The sequence below is a fragment of the Panicum virgatum genome, chromosome 3N (genome assembly GCF_016808335.1).
Source record: "Panicum virgatum strain AP13 chromosome 3N, P.virgatum_v5, whole genome shotgun sequence".
NCBI lineage: Eukaryota > Viridiplantae > Streptophyta > Magnoliopsida > Poales > Poaceae > Panicum > Panicum virgatum.
The window spans coordinates 41,623,493-41,644,080 of NC_053147.1; positions in this window are offsets into that span (position 1 = coordinate 41,623,493).

Below are 20,588 nucleotides of genomic sequence, written 5' to 3' on the forward strand. Positions count from 1 at the left end.
GACCCAGGGCAGCGGGACTTCTTATAGGCATAGAATGTTCTAGAATAAGGGATAGCTCCTAGATGTACCTTATCTCTCTTGTAACTACCCGAATAGGCGTAGAACTAGCTGTGGTACGAAGGAAACTACCCGATCATGTTGTAGTAGGACTCCAACTGTACTCAGCTAGGACTTTCCATGTAACCCTATCCCCCCGGATATATAAGGGCGGGCAGGGACCCCCCTCAAAACACATCAATACCTAAGGCAATACAAACAACCACACATGCACTACCAGAAAAACTGGCTAATGCGACCGGTTTTTATTGCGACACCCATAATTTTGTTGCGATAAGTATGTTTAGCGCAATAATAGGCGATTTTGGTTGCATTAGGGTGACTTTCTGCAACCAAAATCTTAGTGTCACGATTAAGATTTTGTTGGTTGCGATAAGTAGGAGATATCACAATGCACGTTTTAAATCGTTGCAACAAGTTGGGGTATTCCCAACGGAAAAATGCGTTGCATGTAGGGTGAGGCTAATGCAATGTATCTTGGATTGGTTGCTATTCTTGATGTTGTCACAACCAAAATGAAGCGTTGCTATTACTATTCTCTACCGTTGCAACAGATCCTTGTTATGGCAACACAAAATTCAGTCATTGCAAATGGAAGCATAGATGTTGCGACACATACCAGGTTGTTGGGAATGGAAGCTTGGATATTGCAACGCAAACTAGAGGCGTTGCAATGTGGTTATTGTATTGCAATGATTTAATGGTCGTTGCAGCGCGGCTAAGAGATACGGCAACGAACCAAAGGGTCGTTGTAGCATGGATTAGATATATCAACAAAATAAGGAATCGTTGCAACTAGGCTAGGCTATAGCAATGACCAAAAAGAATTGGCCCACAGAAAACCCTGAGGCCCACACAAAACCGTGATGAGACTACGCAACACGTGTGGCGGCAAGACCCCTGGTATTCTACGATCCCCGATGAGCCGACGAATCTCCAGTGCTCCCTGCTTGAAGAATTGAGACCCCTATCCTCGAAGGCAACGCTAGCGCACCTAGGGCCGGTGAGGAAATTGATCGACGTGCCGACGAATCTCCAGTGCTCCCTGCTTGAAGAATCGATCTCATCTGGATCCCTCAGATTAAGGTATATATCCATCATGAAATGCGCATAATCTTTCATACTTATTTATGTATATTCATGTATTTTATTGTTTTGATTACTACTTACTATAGCACACTTTTATTTGCAAAGGTTACTTGCTTCCCTGGATTTTGCAATATGTCACAAGAAGATTATAGTTGGATGCTTTTGCCTAACACACATCCTTCTTGGCATGTTGGGTTTGAGAAATTCATTAAACATACCTTTGAAGGAACATATGAAGGAGAGACTGCAGCATGTCCATGTTGCATGTGTCGAGGCATGGCATACATGTCCAGAGAAGAAGTTGAAGAACACGTGTTTCATAGTGGGTTGGATAATGATTTCATAAAAAGCAAAACTGCTGTTTGTGCTGCTGAACCTATGGATGACGATGATTGCAATATCAGTGAAGGTGGTGATGAAGGTTCTATCAGGAATCTGCTTAGCTCACTAATTACTGGTACTTGCTATGGAGAAATAAATGAAGATGAGCCAAATGTTGCGGCAAAGAAAATTTTTAAGTTAATGGAAGAAGGATGGAAGGAATTGTACCCCGGATGCAAGGAGGCTAGCCAAGTATCCTTCATTGTCAGGCTATTTTAGATTAAGTGCATGTGCGGTATAAGCAACAGTGCAATGGAGAAAATACTTCACTTGATCTGCCTTGTGCTTCCTGAAGGACATTATGTCCCAAATACTATGGATAAAATTCGAAAGGTAGTTCGAGACCTTGGCCTCAGCTACGAAAAGATTCATGCATGTTTCAATGACTACGTGTTATTTCATGGGGAGTACGAGAAGTTGGACAAATGTCCAATATGTGAGGAGAGTAGGTGGGAACATACAAACTCTGAGGGGACTGATGATGTGGAAGATGGTGGAGTTAAAAATAAGAAGGTTCCTCATAAAATTCTTAGGTATTTTCCACTTATTCCCCGGCTGCAAAGATTATATATGAACGACACGACATCAGCATATATGCGTTGGCACGCAGAAGAATTGGTTAAAGATGGTAAAGTGCGGCACCCAGCCAATTCTTTGGCTTGGAAGCACGTAGATGACACGTATCCGCACTTTGCATTTGACCCACGTAATGTAAGGCTGGGACTTGCATCAGATGGCTTCAATCCATTTCGGATGTTGAACGTGACTTATACAACATGGCCGGTTATCCTAATTCCTTATAACCTGCCCCCTTGGTTGTGCTTGAAACAATCATATTGGATGATGTCAATGCTGATTCCTGGGCCTAAATCTCCAGGAAATAACATTGATGTGTATTTGCAGCCTCTGATCGATGAGCTCAAAGAGCTCTGGGAGAAAGGAGTAGAAACATGGGATGCAAAGGTGAAGAAGAATTTTACACTGCGTGCAGTTCTACTCTGGAGAGTAAACGATTTTCCTGCCTATGCGATGCTATCTGGATGGAGCACAAAAGGGAAGTTTGCTTGCCCTTATTGCCATAAGCATACTGATTACTTGTGGTTAAAATTTGGATCGAAGCATTGCTACATGGGGCATCGCCGTTTTTTTGCCATCAGAGCACAGGTGGCGAAGGAACAAGGTCAGCTTCAATAACAAAGTTGAACATAGGGAGGCTCCAGTGCCGCTGAGTGGTGAACAAGTCTTGCAGCAGTACGAGAGTTTTGAGCAAGTAACTTTTGGAAGGACTACTTGCAAGAAGAGGAAGTAGCGTGAGGAAGATAATAGATGGCACAACTGGAGGAAGAAGAGTATTTTTTTTAATCTTCTGTACTAGTCTTCATTGCTTATACGCCATAATCTTGATGTGATGCATATTGAGAAGAATATATGTGAGGCCTTGCTAGGGACTTTGCTTAAGATAGCAGGTAATACTAAGGACATTGAGAAGGCTCGACTTGATCTGCAGGATATGGGAATAAGGAATGATCAACATCCTGTGCTCGAAAAAGGTAAATACAAGTTGCCAGCAGGGTTGTACAAGTTAAGTCCAGGGATGAAGCAAATTCTGTGCAACTTTCTTCATGATGTTATGCTGCCAGATGGTTATACCTCAAATATCAGGAGATTTGTTGATGTCAAAGGTTGCAAGGTAGCTGGACTTAAAAGTCATGACTACCATATTATATTTCAAAAGCTTTTACCCTTGGTGGTACATGACATATTGCCTAAAGATGTAGTGATCCCATTGATCCAGCTCATCAATTTTTTTAAAAAAATATGTTCAAAGGAGCTTGAGGTATCTGAACTTGAGAAACTATGCAATTCTATTGGAGAGACTCTTTGTCGGCTTGAGATGATATTCCCTCCAGCATTTTTTGATATTATGATGCACTTTGCCAGCTCATATTGCTTGGGAGGCCAGATTAAGAGGCCCTGTTTCCTATAGATGGATTTATCCAGTGGAAAGATACCTACGTACCCTCAAAGGTTATGTGAGGAACAAAGCTTGCCCAGAAGGTTCGATAGCAGAGGGATACATCTTAGAGGAGTGTCTTACATTTTGTTCTCGGTTCTTTGAAGATGTTAGTACAAAGCTTAATCGGCCAGACCGTCGAGAAAGGTGCGCTGTTAGTGAACCACCATCTGGTTTGAGTGTATTCAGCAGCATGGACTTCAGTAAGAAGAGAAGTGGTCAGGTCGAGTCTGCATCTTCTGATGACCTCCGGATGATGAGACACTACATATTATCCAATTGTGATGAGGCCATTCCATGGATAGAGTAAGCTTCTAGTGAAATTGTGACACTTTAGGTGTCAACTATCCTAGAACATAGAATTATGTGCAATTGTGTGTTTATCATTGTTTGCTAGTTAAAAATTTTCAATGCAAATTAAGGGCATATCTATATTTATACAAAATTACTAGCCCCTTTCTGCAAAAAGTTTTAACATAGGAAGTATTTTCAAATTTATTAAGGGCTTTCTTGCAAATATGCTAGTAATCATTTCTATGGCAGCTTTGTTGCAAATAAGCCCTAAATCTTTTGAATTTTGCTATCAAAAAGGTATTTTCCTTTATTAATTCAAGCTCTTCCAAACTTTTCAAAATATTTCAAAATCCTTTGATCTGGTAAAAATTTGCACAACATGAAAGTTGTAGATCTTAAAAAGTTGAACAACTTTCATTTTGGGCACTTTTTCAATTGAGCCCTAGATCGGTGGGAAATTTTATTTTACAGTGGAGCCCTTGAACTTTTTTGTTTTTACCAATAAGTCCCCACCTACTTTCTTCTACCTCCAGCTCCACCGGAGCTCTGCTCCACCACCGCCGGTGTCCTCTGCCGTGGGTTCCCGCCCATCGGCCATTTCTTTCTCGCCCTTGACTGCCGTAGCACCGCCGTCGACGAGCACCCTCGCCGTCGCGCTCTGTCCAACGCTGATGACCACCCTACCGGCCCCCTCTAACTGCGTCACCACCACCCAGAGGTTCGCCTTGAACTGCTCTACCTCTCTGGCCACTTCCCCCTCGTCGCCGGCAAGCCACCTCGCCGGAATCCGGCCGCCCTCCTCTGTTCTGTCCCCAAAACCAGCCAAGGACTTGATTGCAATGAATTGCAATCTTTCCAGGGCTCTCTTTGCAAAAAGATCCATCCCTTTTATTTCTTTTTCAGTGAACTTCAAAAATCTCTAGAAAAATGTAGAAAAATCAGAAAAATACCAAACCAATTTTGTTATTTTCCTTGTATTTAGCTCTATAAGTTTGATGTTGTGAAGTTTTGCTAAAACTCTGTGTATTTAATTCTAAAAATAGGATTTTTTTATGGCCTTTTTAAATTGTATCTCTTGTTCTAGACCAATGCCAATGGTGAGCTTTGAACCTTGTGTTCTTGGAAGCAAGACAAGCTTTACAAAAATTTTCTAAACCCATAAGTGGACTATAGCATATACTTTCAAAATTTCCTTCCTATGTTTTAAAAAGAATCTATAAGAAATTATTTATATAATTTCTTGTGGATTATTCTTTTGAAATAAAAATTCCTTTTCCAAGTTATTTTATGGAATTTTACCACATTTACTTCTACTCTATAAACAATTTCCCAGAAAAGTAAAAATTATTAAGATTTATCTTAATATTTACTTTATTGGTTTTCAACTCTTTAGTGAAGGAAAGCTATACTCAAGCACTTCACTAATTTTCAACTTTTGCATTTCATATAGAAATCACCCCGCTAGTTGACGGAACATACGAGCTCACCCAGGAGCCAGAAGGGGATTTTTCTTCTGAAGCTCAGGCCAACGTTGTCGAACTAACAGAAACCCCGAACTTTGGTTCGGAAGAGCTAGATTTTACTGACCCTACAGATACTTCTACAGGCAAGCCCCGGTGCATAATCCTATTATTTCAAATTATGCCACTTACTGTTTTTATGCATTTAAGTTTTTGGAGTTGAATGAAAACCTAGATGCATAATCATGGGTACCTATTGCTTGAACACTAGATTTGAGTCCGAGTTAGCTGCTTTGCTAATAGGACCGGTAAAAGTCGGGTGATTGTCTGTCACTCGCGAGCTTATAGGAGTTGATTGTTTACTCCCTGCAATCACTATAAGGATCATGGACAGATTTGTTGAAGTCCGTCTGTATTGATGAACTTGATAAGGCCGCAGTGTGTGGTAGCGGTGGTTAAGCATTTGAAAGTACTAGCCACATGCCGTAAATATGGTACGCGGCAAGCCTAGTAACTGATCGGCCCGGCAAGTGGACATACCTTCCACTCTCTCTTAGAGATAGGAAGTTAAATTACATTGAAAGTTTATTTTATGTTGCAAAACAAACCACGGGTACAGAGAAGAGCGGTTCTCTGTAGTCGGGGAGAGTGGCGCTGATCCACGACCCAGAATGAGAATCAAACGGTTGCTTGGGAGTGACTCGTCGGTACTCCAAGCGTGTGTGTTAGGTTTACCTTGTAAGGATTGAAATTCGGTTTGAACTGTTCCGCCTCTCATGGATTTTGAGACTGCTTGATCCCTTTGCCACATAGAGTAAGAAGTGGAACATTTATGGTACTTAATCCTATTGGATTCTAATATTTTTCTATACCATGTTCGCATAGATAAGTGCTTACCTAGAATGGTTATCCAACTAGAATCTGAAAGCTAAAAATGTAAAGTAAGGATCTACTCTTTGTTGCTTTTTAGCAAAAGAAACTCCAGAGCCTTCATAAACCTTTCATATCTAGTTAAAAGGGCTATGTTATACCCTTAGACGGGTCAGTCTTGCTGAGTATTAGTATACTCAGACTTGCTTTTGATAATGTTTTCAGGAATGCTTTCCGATAACCAAAACACTAGTTCAACTTGGCCTAATGCTTTACCTGCTGGTTGGACGATGGAATGGGAACCATCCACCAGCTATGGTTCGGATGAATGATGTCATGTTTGGGCTTATAATGACATCACCCCTACGACGTCTGTATCTAGTCGTGTGTTACTTTCCACTACAAGACCTCTTCTTTATAGTTTGCTTCTTTGAAACCTCTTCCTTTGAAATAAAACTGTAAAAGCTCAAGCTTCGGCTTGCTAGCTTTGAAACTCTGAAGTAAATTATACTCCTTATCTATGTGATGTAAAATATTGTGAAATTGTTGTATCTCTGACTCGCCTTCGTGCGGAATGTATTCTTGTATTACGATCCGATATCGAGTGGCTATATCGGGATGCTACCCGAAGGACCATTGGTTATACTAGTTGAAGTGTTTGAGACACTAAAATTGGTGTATCTCAAAGTGGTTCTACCACAGTTAGTATCAGAGCAGGCTATACTCCGGATAGTACAACAAACCTTAGAAAATTTTTGAATAAAAGATGTGCTCAACAAAAGTGTTACAAAAATGCGTCGGACTCGTTAAGGATTATGCTTAGCTCGTAATGCCCTAGGGTGATGATTTATGGGTATTACAAGGTGGATTTTAACTATGTGTTTTCTGCAGGTACACTAACTATGTTTCGATAGGTTAAGAACGATTAGAACCTTTCGGCTATAACCCGTATCTGTGCCACCGAAATTAATCACGTAAGACAAAGGTATTTGGCGGTTATTTTTGGTTGTGTGGACAATAACACGTGCATACATTGTTAAAAACCTAAATGTTTGCTTCTTGAGTATCTTTTAGGGACTCTTAGAGTGCTTGTTTTAATAGAATGGTGAGTGCCTTGTTCTAAAACCTAGTTAACCCTAGGAGAGGTAAATTCTTTGAGTTTAGAACGAGTTTGCCCTTGATCTCTTGTTCAAGGAAATCTTAAGTGATCAACTAGCCTTGCTTGTAGTTTGATCATTTGTGATTCTTTTGAAACTATACGTTTCAATGAATCGTTTTCTACAGCTTCTGTGTCCTTTTTTGGCGACATCTCACCAGTTGAATTTTTGTTTCAGATGGCTGATGTTCTGGGTACTACTTTGGATGGTGCGGGTCATACCCACACCAATGGACTCCACTGGGAGGGTTTTCCTCGTCTTCTGTGGGAATCTCTCCAGCTCTTTTGTTACACGGAGCCGCCACAGTACGACTGCTATACTTACACAGCAGAAGGAGTTACCCGATGCACCGTGAAAATGACTATACCACAACATCCTTTCCGAGTTCACTGGAAGCCTATTATAATCGAGGCATTTGGGTACCGCTTTGCTGACACTATCGAAGCCGCCGCTCTAGAAGCCATCACTACCTTCTGCGAGCAGCATCCCAACGACATGGCAGCATATCCTATCGGCCTCTTTCCTGCTGCAGACTACCATGACCCCGAGTGGACATTTAGAGTGAAGCACTGCGCGCACCTACTTGGAGATTCAGCTAGAGATACAGTGCGTATGATGGTCAGGTTCATGAATGCCCAACTTCGCCTTCAAGAGCTACAGCATCGCGGCATTATCCACTTGGCTAGTGAGGCACAAGTTACTCATAGCAAGTTGGATAGGCACATAGCTCAAGTAGAGCAGCTCCAGGCAGCAGTTACTGTCCGAGATGAGGTGATAGCCCAACACGAGGAAACGATAGGACATCGGGAAGGTCAAATCACTGAAAATGATGCCCTTCTCAGTCATCGCAACATAGTGGTAGAGTACCTACAGGAGCAGGTCCAGGATCTCACCTTGGAGCTTAATGACACTAATGCTTTCATTGAGTTTCTCCAAGTGCCGCCAGTACCACCTGAAATTCCAGAACCACCTGCGGGAAATGAAGAAGAAGATCCCGAGGAGATTGAAGGAGTATCTAAACTTGATTTTTGTTGGTGCTCCTTAATTACCCATTTTATCTTTTGTTTATCCTTGATAATGGCATGAATTTAATATCAAAATCACTAACTGTCCTAACCCCGGCCTAATTATAGGTCATTTACACGTTTGCACATATATTTTGGAGGAACTTCGTTTTTGCAGGTTTTTGGCCTATTTTGGAGCATGAAATGACGAGGCCGGTGATCGAGCGTTAACACGGAGAAAGACGAGGACCAAAGCCCATGTTGATTCGAAGCCCATTCACGCACATCCATCCTCCAAGAGAGCCCAAAGGACCGAGCCCACGAAGATGAGATCAAGATACTTTGGGAATAAGCAAAGCAAATGAAGATTTAAGGAAGGATTCCCTATCCTATCCTTTCCTCGAAGATATCTCCAAGATAACGACGTCCAAAGGGGTGCAATCATGAAGGACATAAACTCTAGAAGATGCGAGGAGTCTAAACGCGAAAGATGAGACCGAGGCGAGCCCGAAACAGGGTAGGCCGGCCAGCCTAGGCCCATGGGGCCGGCCGGCCTAGCCCGTTTCTGAGGCAGTTTGGCCTCCCCTTCGACCGGTGGCTTCCTCGGCTTATAAATAGCTCGCACCTTATTCAACTCGAAGCATCCATCCACCTAGAACTCGACGAAAACCTAGGGCCAAGACCGGAGGGAGACGACGGCCGCCGCAAGTCTTCGAAGTTGTCTAGGAGATGGCTTAGGCCGACCCTAGCCGCCGTGGCCTCCCTGCGTGGTTGTGCCATGGCGGAGTTCATGAGCTAGTTGGATTCATCGATGGTGTGCACATGGCGGTGATGATCCAAACTAATCTATTATGTGAGTTATGATAATCATGTCTTCCGAATCTATTAGCGATCATGTTCTCTCTTTCGATTTCATTCTTCTCTTTGGGTTTACTTCATCTTAGATCTATTATCGAGATAACAGGGTTAATTTATGGCGATAACAGGGTTAATTTATGGGCCGAAATCAAGATGGGCCTAAAGCAAAAGATGAGGAAGGCTTGTAAATCGGCTCCTGCGTGAGCGTTTGGGCCACATTGGCCGTGTATCCTTAGATTTAGTTTAAGATTAGAGATAGAGTCCAATCGGGACAAGATTAGTTTAGATTGTTTCCCAAGTCTCCGGACTATAAATATGTATCCTTTGTTATTCATGAAAGAGAGCGTCATCACGACTCGCAAATAACAACTCTCGGCGCATCGCCACCCCTAATCCTAGGGTTTCATCCAAGTAAGTACCATGCTGCCCTGATCGCTTCTTGCGATCAGGGCAGTATTGTTCTTGCTTTTACCTAGGTATTACTCGTACTGAAGCATTTTTGATGGTGAGTAATACTAGTTATCATGATGTTCGTAGCATGGCTTTTAGTAGATCTGTTGTGCTTCGTTGCTTATCATCTGCGAATATCATGTTGTCTCTGTGCAGTCACGTTTCAATCTCATGCTAGTTCTTATCGCATAGAATTAGTCGCGCAGAGGCAACACCCTGCTTCTTTCATGTCTAGTAGATCTAATCTGTTATGGTTTGCTCTTATCTTAAGAGTTGGCATAATATCTGCTAGGTTAGGCCTTGCAAACGGATTGGATGATCCGGTGGTGTAATAGATGCTTTATCTTAGCCTTGATAGGGATTGTTCCGGGAATCGGCTCTTACTAGTTCTTAGGCCTCTGTTTTGGGTTGCGGTTTAGTTGTCTGTTATGTTCGCTAGGCCTAGTCACGTGTAGGATGTTCCGATCTAGCAGTGAGGTTTTAATATCGTGGATTAGATCAATTAGATTTAATTGAAGCAGTTTTATAGTTATTTGCTTTATTTACCACATCTGGAAACAATTAGATCCCATCTGACACCGGGACTCGATCGGCTCTTCAAAGCCGATGCAAGAGTCGTCCCGGGGAGCCGACCACGGCTCGGACTTACGTTTACACGTGTCTTTGTATGCAAGAAACTGTTCGGAGCACGCTGCACCCTCCTGATCGGGTATAGGTCAGGTGGCACGCCCGGTTTTCACACATCCTCCGGGCGCGTGACGGAAATTGAGGGCCGTCGACGAGGGAGCAGTGCCTCTAGCGCCCTAGCAATCTCCCGGCTCTTCGTGTTGCCCGTCGCTGCTCGCCGGTGGGTTTCGACCGACAACACATTCTGGCACGCCTGGTGGGACCACTCTCGGCAACAACATCACTGCAACGATGACTGGAGCTCAAGATCAAGAACCCGCTCCCAAGCCCGTCACGTATGAAGAGCTTCCTCCTGAACACAAGAAGAAGTATGATGAGATCAAAGCTCTGCTGGAAGCCGATCTCATCGGCTCTTTTGTGTAACACCCGGTTTATAAAAGAACATAAACCGAGCAATCATATACGTGCCAGGATCAAGTCACACGTATATACAACAGAATGAACAGTATATCATAGCACATATCATGTAAAAAAGACATAATAAAGCGAATACGAATGTTATTTATTACATTAATGACAAAATGTCTGATACAGCGGAAGCGAAGTACAAATACGGTAAAAACTCTCCGAAGCTGAGCAGGGCGCCACAGGGACGTCGACTGGGAGACGAACACCTAGAAGTCCTCGTAGTCCTGGTAGCGCTGGACGAACTCCCTCGTGTCGGCAGGAACTGAGCAGCAGTAGCGTAGCCAAGAGGAAAAAGTAGAGAAGAGGCAAGAGTGAGTACACAACTTGTACTCAACAAGTATAACACAAACTATGAGGCTCTAAGGTTGGCTGACTCAACTGCATTAGCTTTTAAGTATTGGCAAAATTTTATTAAAGCTATTTACTATGAGTTGATGAATTACCATTAACCTAGTTACATAGTACTTAGTCAAATTTACTCATGATACTACTGAGAACCAGACCAAAACCAACAAGATAACCCCGAGAGGCACCTCCCTCGTCGGAAGGAGACAACCCCACTAATCAAAAGGAGGATCTGGGCCGCTCATGACCGTGAGCACGGCTAGTATACTAGTTTTACACTCTGCAGAGGTTGCACATCTTTACCCACAAGTCGTGAGCTACGCCAGTTGTTCATCACACTTCCTTAGGTGAGATGACTAGCGTCTCACTACGAGGCCTTTACAAAGAATCTCGTTGGGAAGGAGTAACCGCGAGGGTGGATCGGCGACTATGGAGCAGGTCTAGTGGGCGTCAAGACACAGGTACGCAGACCAAGCACAGACGAGGCCACTCAGCACGAGGGCCATAGAAGCTTACCGCCCCTGCCCCGCAGGTAAGTTACTCCAAACCAGAAAGACCTAATTATTACGCCAAGTCTATCCCATTCTAGCCTTGTGGTAGCGCTGTTGTCCCAGGTTGTCGCTCTATGAACCGGTCCTTATGGAGAGTGGCCAACCCAGCAGTAAGCACCGTGCTGGCCCCCTAAATCATGTTTCTAACAAAAACCATATTTTAACGAGACGTGAGCCACCCAAGCACGAAGCACAGAGGGCCACTCTCAGAATTAAGTTCAAGTAAACCATTAGTCAATTTAATTAAAAAGGACCAAAATGTGTTATAGCGCAGCAACCTAGCACAACTAACCAAAAATGCAACCCAAAGGTATATATAAAGGACATAAAGTGGCTAGGAAGGTCCTTATAGGCATACAGAATTAAATGCAGTATGTAAATGTATTTAAAAGTAATGGGTTGTTCATGTTATACTTGCCTTCCTCGTACTGCTCCTGCTGCTCAAACTGCTCAGAAGATGACTCCTGGTACTGATACTGATGCTTCTCCGGTGGATCAGCGTCTACTCACGAACACATGGCCAAAACAATGCACAACAATAAGCATACAAGCAAACAATAACAAAAACTAAGAAACAGTACATCAATACATAAAAACAGCAAGAAAAACTAAGCTAAAACTATTCTACACGTGACAACGATCACGTGGACATAAAGAACGCCTAAAACGGAGCTAAAACGCAAAATATAGGCCAAAAACAAGATTCAGGGACCTATTTGTAAGAAAACTGGAGTTCCAGGGGGTTTTCTACAAAAATTGAGGACTAAAACGCAATTAACCCATAGTCTCAGGGGCTAACGCGCAAAAAGTCAAGGGCTGGACGGCGGGTTCAAATTCTAAAGAGCTTAGGGGGCTGGGTGTTAAAGTTTGGACTAAACTGCAATTAGTTTTGAACTAAGAAGGATGGCGGGTTAAAACAGGGAAAAGCCGGGGGCTCTTTAACAAAAACACCACAGCGAACCGGTATGCGCGATCCTCGGCCATTGGATCTGGATCTGACGGATCAGATCAGAGTGGCCCACGCTCTAATCGTGACCGCTGGGCTCGGATCGGAGGGTCCTGGGAGTTTGGGCGCGTGGGGCGGCGGCGGGACTCGCCAGAGACCATCTCCCGCGGCGGAGGGTCGTCGGGGTTGGCCAATCTAGTGCCCCAAGGGTCAATTCGTCCTGGATTTGGGGCTGGGGCGGACTTCGTGATATGCTTAATCTACCCAGGGCTTTAGCGGGGCACGGGGGTGCTCGGAGTTGCGCACGCGCGGGCGGCGGTGGTTCTGCGGGTTGTGGTCGCCGGCGTGCGCAAGCCCAGGCGGCTAAGGTGTGCTACGGCTACGGGAACTGGCGCAGAGGGATCAAGGGGTCGCGGTGGAACTTACCGAAGGCTTGTGGTGGTCAGAGCTGCCGCGCAAGGTGGACGTCGGCGAGGTCCGGGCGGCGAGTCGTGGCGGAGCTCGCGGAGGAGGGTGAGGGAGGACTGCGCCGGGCCTGCTGATCCACGAAGGAGGTCCGCACGAGTCCTGTGGAGGTGTTTCGGGGGTCAGGGAAGCCCGGTGTACGCCGGCGGCGAGAAATTTCCCCAATTTGAGCTCACCTTCGACGGCGGGGTCCGGAGAAAATTCCGGCGCGCGCAGGGCCGGGGTGGAGGGATGATGCCTTGGAGAGTTTCCAGGCGACAAGGCGACGCTGCTGCGTGACTTGGTCGGGGCTCCGGTGCGGCGGAACGGCGGCTCCACGGCGGCGCAGAGGCTCTGCTCCGGCGGCAAGACGGGGCGTGGACGCTGGGGGCTGTGGTGGCGGATATGGTGTGGCGTTAGGGTTCCTGGGGTGCGGCGCAAGTGGTTAAAAGGGGCAGGGCCGGGGATTTTGGCGTGCGTGCACGCTGGGGGCTGCTCCGGTGATCGCGGCCGTGATCCATGCGGGGAAAGGGGAACGCGCAACGGCCTTGAAAAGCAGTTGGCTCTGGGGGCGACGCGTCTAGAAGGAGAGGGCGCGGGTGTAGCTGGTGGGTGGACCTGTGGAGGACGGATGGTCCAGGGGCAGAGGGGAGAGTGGGGCTGAGCTGCGTGGACGGGAGCGCCAGCGGGCGTCACGGCGAGGAAGACGGGCCTGCCAGGTGGGGCCGGCGCGTCAGTGGCGGGGCGCGCGCGGTGCGGGCGGAGGGAGCGGAAGAGCGCAGGCCGGCGCGAGGAGGAGTCAGCTGGGCCGCGGGTGTGGGCCGTGCGGGGAGGCGGTCTGGGCTGCTGTGCGCGGGGAAAACTGGCCCGGGAGGAGAGGGCAGGCCGGGCCGTGTGGAGGAAAGGAGGGGCGCGCGGTTGTGCTGGCTGGCAAGCGGGGCCGGCGGGTTAGGCAGAGGAGGGGCGAGCGCGCGGGAGTGCTGCGGGGAACGGTGCGGCTGACACGCGGGGCCGGTTGTCAGCGGGAGGGAAGCGCGCGCGGGGCAACGCGGGCTGCTGCGGGGAGAGGGCTGCGTGAGCTGGGCTGCCGCGCTGCGCGGGGTCGGGCCAGCTGGAGAGGAAGGGAGCTGGGCCCAGGAGCGAGATCGCGGGTTGGGCCGGTCTGGGCTGGTTCACAGGTTTGGTTTTGGGTTGAGCTGATTTGGTTCTTGGGCTGCTGGGCTAGATTGGGTTTGCTATTTCCTTCCCTCTTTTCTATTTTTATTTCTAATTCAAACCAAACTATTTGAATTCAAATTTGAATTTGAATTCACTCTAGCACTCAAACAAACAAAAAAAATGCTCGAGCATGAATGCACAAACATGTTGAACTTAAAATAAATTTTTAATTACTTTATGAAGCAGAAACAAATTAGAAATGCAAGGCTAAGCAAATTAAATCCTTAGAAAATTAAATAAAACCAATTAAATTTATTATAAAAAGCTGGAATTTAAGTTAGGGTGTTACATTTTGAGAGGACTCGCAACCATGGCATCAAGTGGAAGGGGTTCTCACCAGAAGGCGCTCTGGACAATGTAGATCTGTCTGTACCATCTGAAGAACGCACCAGAGCCCTGCGTCAGGAGATGAACTACATGGTGGCCCATGCGCTTCATCGGCACTCTCAGAGCCTGATGAACGAACTCGAGCGCATGGCGCATCACGTCATCCAGGAGATAATCAAGAACTAGTACTCTCCATTGGGGCCAATCCTGGGGAGTCACACAGAGGAAGCTGCACTGCATTCTAGGCCTCAACTGCCATTCTCATTTGCAGCTCCCAGACCACATAGCTCGCCGATCTACGTCGTCCACAAGATCGGCGGTGATCCTGGAGAAGGCCAGTTCCTCACCGAGCCACCTAAGGAGATTCCTCACGGCTACACGTGCGCCTACATCCCTGACAGCGTCAGTCCAGCACGCTCGGTGCAGATGGTGAACCCAGGAGCTTCTGGAGCAGACACAGAAAAACAAGCGTGGCTGGCAAAGTACGCTACTGGGCCGAGTACTGAGCCATCGGCCCCAGGAGTTCTTAGTGTGGAGCAGGTCAGTGCAATACTCAGAGACCAGTTCGGCATCCTGCCCAAGAGGAAAGCGATCGGCTATTCCAAGCCGTATCCAAGCGACTATGACTTGATCCCACTGCCACCCAAGTATCGGCTTCCTGAGTTCACCAAGTTCAACGGGTCAGAGGGAGCCAGCTCCATCGAGCATGTGAGCCGATACTTAACGCAGCTTGGGATCCATTGAGGGTCCGGTTCTTTGGCCAATCCCTTACAGGCCAGCTTTTGGATGGTATGCGTCTCTAGCTCTGGATTCGATTCGGACTTGGAGGCAGCTTGAAGATCAATTCCATACCCAGTACCACTCGGAAGCTGCAGAAGCTGGAATTGCCGACCTCGCCCAAGTCAGGTAGAAGCGAGGAGAGACCGTGTCAGAGTACATACAGTGCTTCAGGGAGGTCAAGAACCGATGCTACTCGTCACGCATCACAGAGAAAGAGGCAGTCGATTTGGCTGTCCTGGGACTTGCTAAGCCGATCAAGGATGCGGCTTTTCAGTTGGAGCTCACGTGTAACACCCGGTTTATAAAAGAGCATAAACCGAGCAATCATATACGTGCCAGGATCAAGTCACACGTATATACAACAGAATGAACAGTATATCATAGCACATATCACGTAAAAAGACATAATAAAGCGAATACGAATGTTATTTATTACAATAATGACAAAAATGTCTGATACAGCGGAAGCGAAGTACAAAAATACGATAAAGCTCTCCGAAGCTGAAGCAGGGCGCCACAGGGACGTCGACTGGGAGACGAAGCACCTAGAAGTCCTCGTAGTCCTGGTAGCGCTGGACGAACTCCCTCGTGTCGGCAGGAACTGAGCAGCAGTAGCGTAGCCAAGAGGAAAAAGTAGAGAAGAGGCAAGAGTGAGTACACAACTTGTACTCAACAAGTATAACACAAACTATGAGGCTCTAGGCTGGCTGACTCAACTGCATTAGCTTTTAAGTGTTGGCAAAATTTTATTAAAACTATTTACTACGAGTTGATGAATTACCATTAACCCAGTTACATAGTAATTAATCAGAATTAATTAATCTACTACTGAGAACCATACCAAAACCAAGCCACCAAGGTAACCCCGAGAAGCACCTCCCTCGTCGGAAGGAGATAACTTCACTAATCAAAAGGAGGATCTGGGCCGCTCATAACCGTGAGCACGGCTAGTATACCAGTTTTACACTCTGCAGAGGTTGCACATCTTTACCCACAAGTCGTGAGCTACGCCAGTTGTTCATCACACTTCCTTAGGTGAGATGGCCAGCGACTCACTACGAGGCCTTTAAAAAGAATCTCGTTGGTAAGGCGTAATCGCGAGAGTTAGGTCGGCGACGATGGGGCCCACCTCCGGGGGTACAAGCACAGGAGCGCAATCCAAGCACAGACCAAGCCGGAGGAGCAGGGACCATTGAAGCTTACTACTCTTGCCCCGCAGGTAAGTTACTCCAAACCAAAAAGATCTAGTTATTACGCCAAGTCTATCCCATTCTAGCCTTGTGGTAGCGCTGTTGTCCCAGGTTGTCGCTCTATGAACCGGTCCTTATGGAGAGTGGCCAACCAGGCAGTAAGCACCGTGCTGGCCCCCTAAACCATGTTTCTAACAAAAGCCAATTTTAACGAGAAGTGAGCCACTCAAGCCACACAGAGTGCCACTCTCAGAATTAAGTTCAAGTATACCATTAATCAAATTAATTAAAAAGGACCAGAGTGTGTTATAGCGCAGCAACCTAGCACAACTAACCAAAATGCAACCCAAAGGTATATTTAAAGGATATAAACTGGCTAGGAAATCCTTAAAGGTATACAGTATTAAAATGCAGTATGAAATTGTATTTAAAGATGATAGGTTGTTCATGTTATACTTGCCTTCCTCGTACTGCTCTGGCTGCTGCTCAAAGTGCTCGGAAGACGGCTGCTCCGGGTACTGGTACTGGGGCTCCTCAGGTAGCTCAGCGTCTACTCACGAGCACATGGCCAAAACAATGCACGAAAATAAGCATACAAGCAAACATTATCAAAAACTAAGAAACAATACATCAATACATAAAAACAGCGCACAAAACTACTCTAGAACTATTCTACGCGTTACAACGATCGCGTGGATATAAAGAACGCTAAAAACGGAGCTAAAACGCATTTTCTAGGCTAAAAACAAGTTCTAGGGGCTTATTTGTAAGAAAACTGAAGTTTCAGGGGCTTTTCTGCTAAAACCGAGGGCTAAAACGTAATTACTGAAAAGATCCGAGGGCCAACGCGTAAAAAGACCCTAACTGGACGGCGGGTTCTATTTCTAAAGAGCTCAGGGGTTAAAACGTTAAAAACAGGACCTGAGTGGTATTATTTTTGAATAAAGGTGGACTGCGGGTTGATATCAAGAAAACCGAGGGGCTCTTTAACAAAAACGCCAGGCTGAAGGGGTACGCTTGAATCTGGGCGCTTGGATCTGGATCGGATGGCCAAGAACAGTTTGGATCTAGATCTAATCGTGACCGTCCATCCGAGATCGGGCGGCCAGGGGGTTTCGGGCGCGTGGGGGCGGCGGCGCCGTCGCCGGAGCTCTGCTCCGCGGCGGATGGTCGCCGGCGCAAACCGAATCCGATGCTCCCGGGCTCGATTCGGGTCGCGGTGAGGCTCTGGAGCACCGCTCCGGCACGGGTAGTGCACTAGGGTGCCTAGGGATGCGCTACATGGCTGGGGGCATGCCTACCGACGGTGAGGCGGCTCTGGGCGTGGCGGCATGCCGCCGGCGAGGCCCGTTCTGGCCTCGGAACGGGTTCGCGGCCTCTAATTCTAGCGCAAAGCAAACGGGAAGATGCAGGGGTCCTCACCGAGGGTTCAAACCGGCGGGACGAGGCGTGGCGGGGCTTCTCCGGAGACGATGGCGAGCGGCGGACGGCGCTGCGCACGGGACCAAGACGTGGCGGGGATGGCAGCGTGCACCTCCGGCCGCCTGGGCTGCACGAGTAGACGCGTGGTGGTCCTGCGAGGCCGGCAGAGGGGTCAGGGCGGGCCAAGGCCACCGGTGACGAGGGGAAACCAGGGCGGAGAGGCTCACCGGAGTTGAGCCCCGGGCGAAAACGGCGGCGGCTAGGGTTAGAGGGGGCACTGGTGGATGAGAGGGTGCATAGGGGGTCGGGGTTGGCTTATAGGGCGGCGGGGAAGGTTCTGGGCGTGCGTGCTCGTAATGGTCGCGGCGAAATCCCCGGCGAGGATCGCGGCGGAGCGTTGCGCGACGGGGCAGAGGAGGGGGATGACGGGGTGGGTCCACCGGTCAGCGGGCGAGGAGCGTGCGATGCGGGCCGGGCGCTGGCGAGCGGGGTGACGCGGGGGCGCGCTGACGTGCGGGCCCAGGCGGTGCGGGTGAGAGGGTGGGGCGCTGGGCCGCGCGTGGGGAGGCGCTGGGCAGGCCGGGGGGGGGGGGGTGTTGGGTGGGCCACGGGCCGGACTGGGCCGAACAGGAGAAGGAAAAGGAGGAGAGGGCTGGGCTGGTTTCGGGATTGGGCTGGACTGAGGTTTGGGTTTCTATTTATCTGGTTCTCTTTTCTATTTCTAATTCAAACAAAGTTTGAATTCAAAAATAAATTCGAATTCAAACACACTCAAACAATTAAAACTATGCATCAGCATGAATGCAACAAAAATTTAAACCTATGATAAATTTTAATTACTTAAGGAACAAAAATTAGATTAAATGCCATCTAAACACAATAAACCTTAGAAAATTATCTAAAGCCAATTAATTTATTAATAAATTCTGAAATTTAAAATTAGGGTGTTACATACCCTACCCCCTTAAAGAAATCTCGTCCCGAGATTTAGCTGGGCTGGCTAGCAAAGAGATCTGGATATGTCTTCTTCAACTCATCTTCTCGCTCCCATGTAGCCTCAGCTTCACTGTGATGACTCCACTGAACTCTGCACATCTTGATGCGCTTGTTCCGAGTAACCCTCTCTGATGTTTCCAGAATCTTCACCGGATGCTCAGTATAAGTCAGATCCTCCTGGACATCGACTCCATCCAGGGGTGCCTGCTCCTCGGGTACTCGCAAACACCTCTTCAGCTGAGATATATGGAAGACATCATGAACTCCTGAGAGACTGAGAGGTAACTCCAGGCGATAAGCAACTTCGCCTTTCCGCTCTAGCACCTTGAATGGCCCCACATAACGAGGTGCTAACTTCCCTTTGACATTAAATCTGCGGATTCCTCTCATCGGAGACACCTTCAGATACACATAATCACCGACACTGAAAGTCAGGTCTCTCCGTTTGCCATCAGCATAGCTCTTCTGTCTGCTCTGTGCAATCCTCAGATTTTCTCGCACAGCCTGAACCATCTGCTCTGCATCATCTATGATCTCAGGGCCAAAGAGCTGCTTTTCACCAATCTGATCCCAATAGAGAGGAGTCCTGCACTTTCTGCCATACAATGCCTCGAAGGGTGACTTCTTCAGACTGGCCTGATAGCTGTTGTTATATGAGAATTCAGCAAATGACAGGCACTTATCCCAACTAGTACCATACTGGATAGCACAAGCTCTCAGCATATCCTCCAACACCTGGTTGGTCCTCTCTGTCTGCCCATCGGTCTGAGGGTGATAAGCCGTACTGAAGCGCAGCTTCGTATCCAACGAATCATGAAGCTGCTCCCAGAACCGAGAAGTGAACTGAGACCCTCTGTCAGATATGATCTTCTTCGGCACACCATGCAAGCAGACAATCCGAGAGATGTACAACTCTGCAAGTCTAGCACCGGAGTAAGTAGTGTTCACTGGAATGAAGTGAGCAACCTTCGTCAGACGATCCACTACTACCCAAATAGAGTTGTACCCTTTCTGAGTACGAGGCAATCCAACAATGAAGTCCATAGTGATTTCCTCCCATTTCCACTCTGGAATCTTCAAAGGCTGTAATAGACCTGCTGGCCTCTGATGCTCAGCCTTGACACGCTGACAGGTGTCACAAATAGCCACGTACTCTGCCACCGAACGCTTCATTCCATACCACCAGAAACGTTCCTTCAGATCATAATACATCTTTGTGCTGCCCGGATGAATAGAGTAAGCTGTATCATGGGCCTCACTCAGAATCAACTTCCGAAGATCCTTCACATCTGGAACACAGATCCGGTTCTTGTACCACAAGGTACCCTGATCATCCTCTCTGAAATGAGGAGCCTTGCCCTTCTTGAGCAACTCACGAATCTCCTGTAGCTTCTCATCGTCTTTCTGATGATGCCTGATCTCTGACTCTAGAGTCGGTACTGCCTCAAATGCTGCACTGGAAGTATGATGCAAGAAACCCAGACTCAACTGCCCAAACTCCTCGCATAACTCTGGAGGCATCTGGAAAGCAACGGCCATGTTGACATAACTCCTTCTGCTCAAAGCATCTGCTACAACATTGGCCTTGCCCGGATGATAGTGAATCTCCAGATCATAGTCCTTGACCAACTCTAGCCATC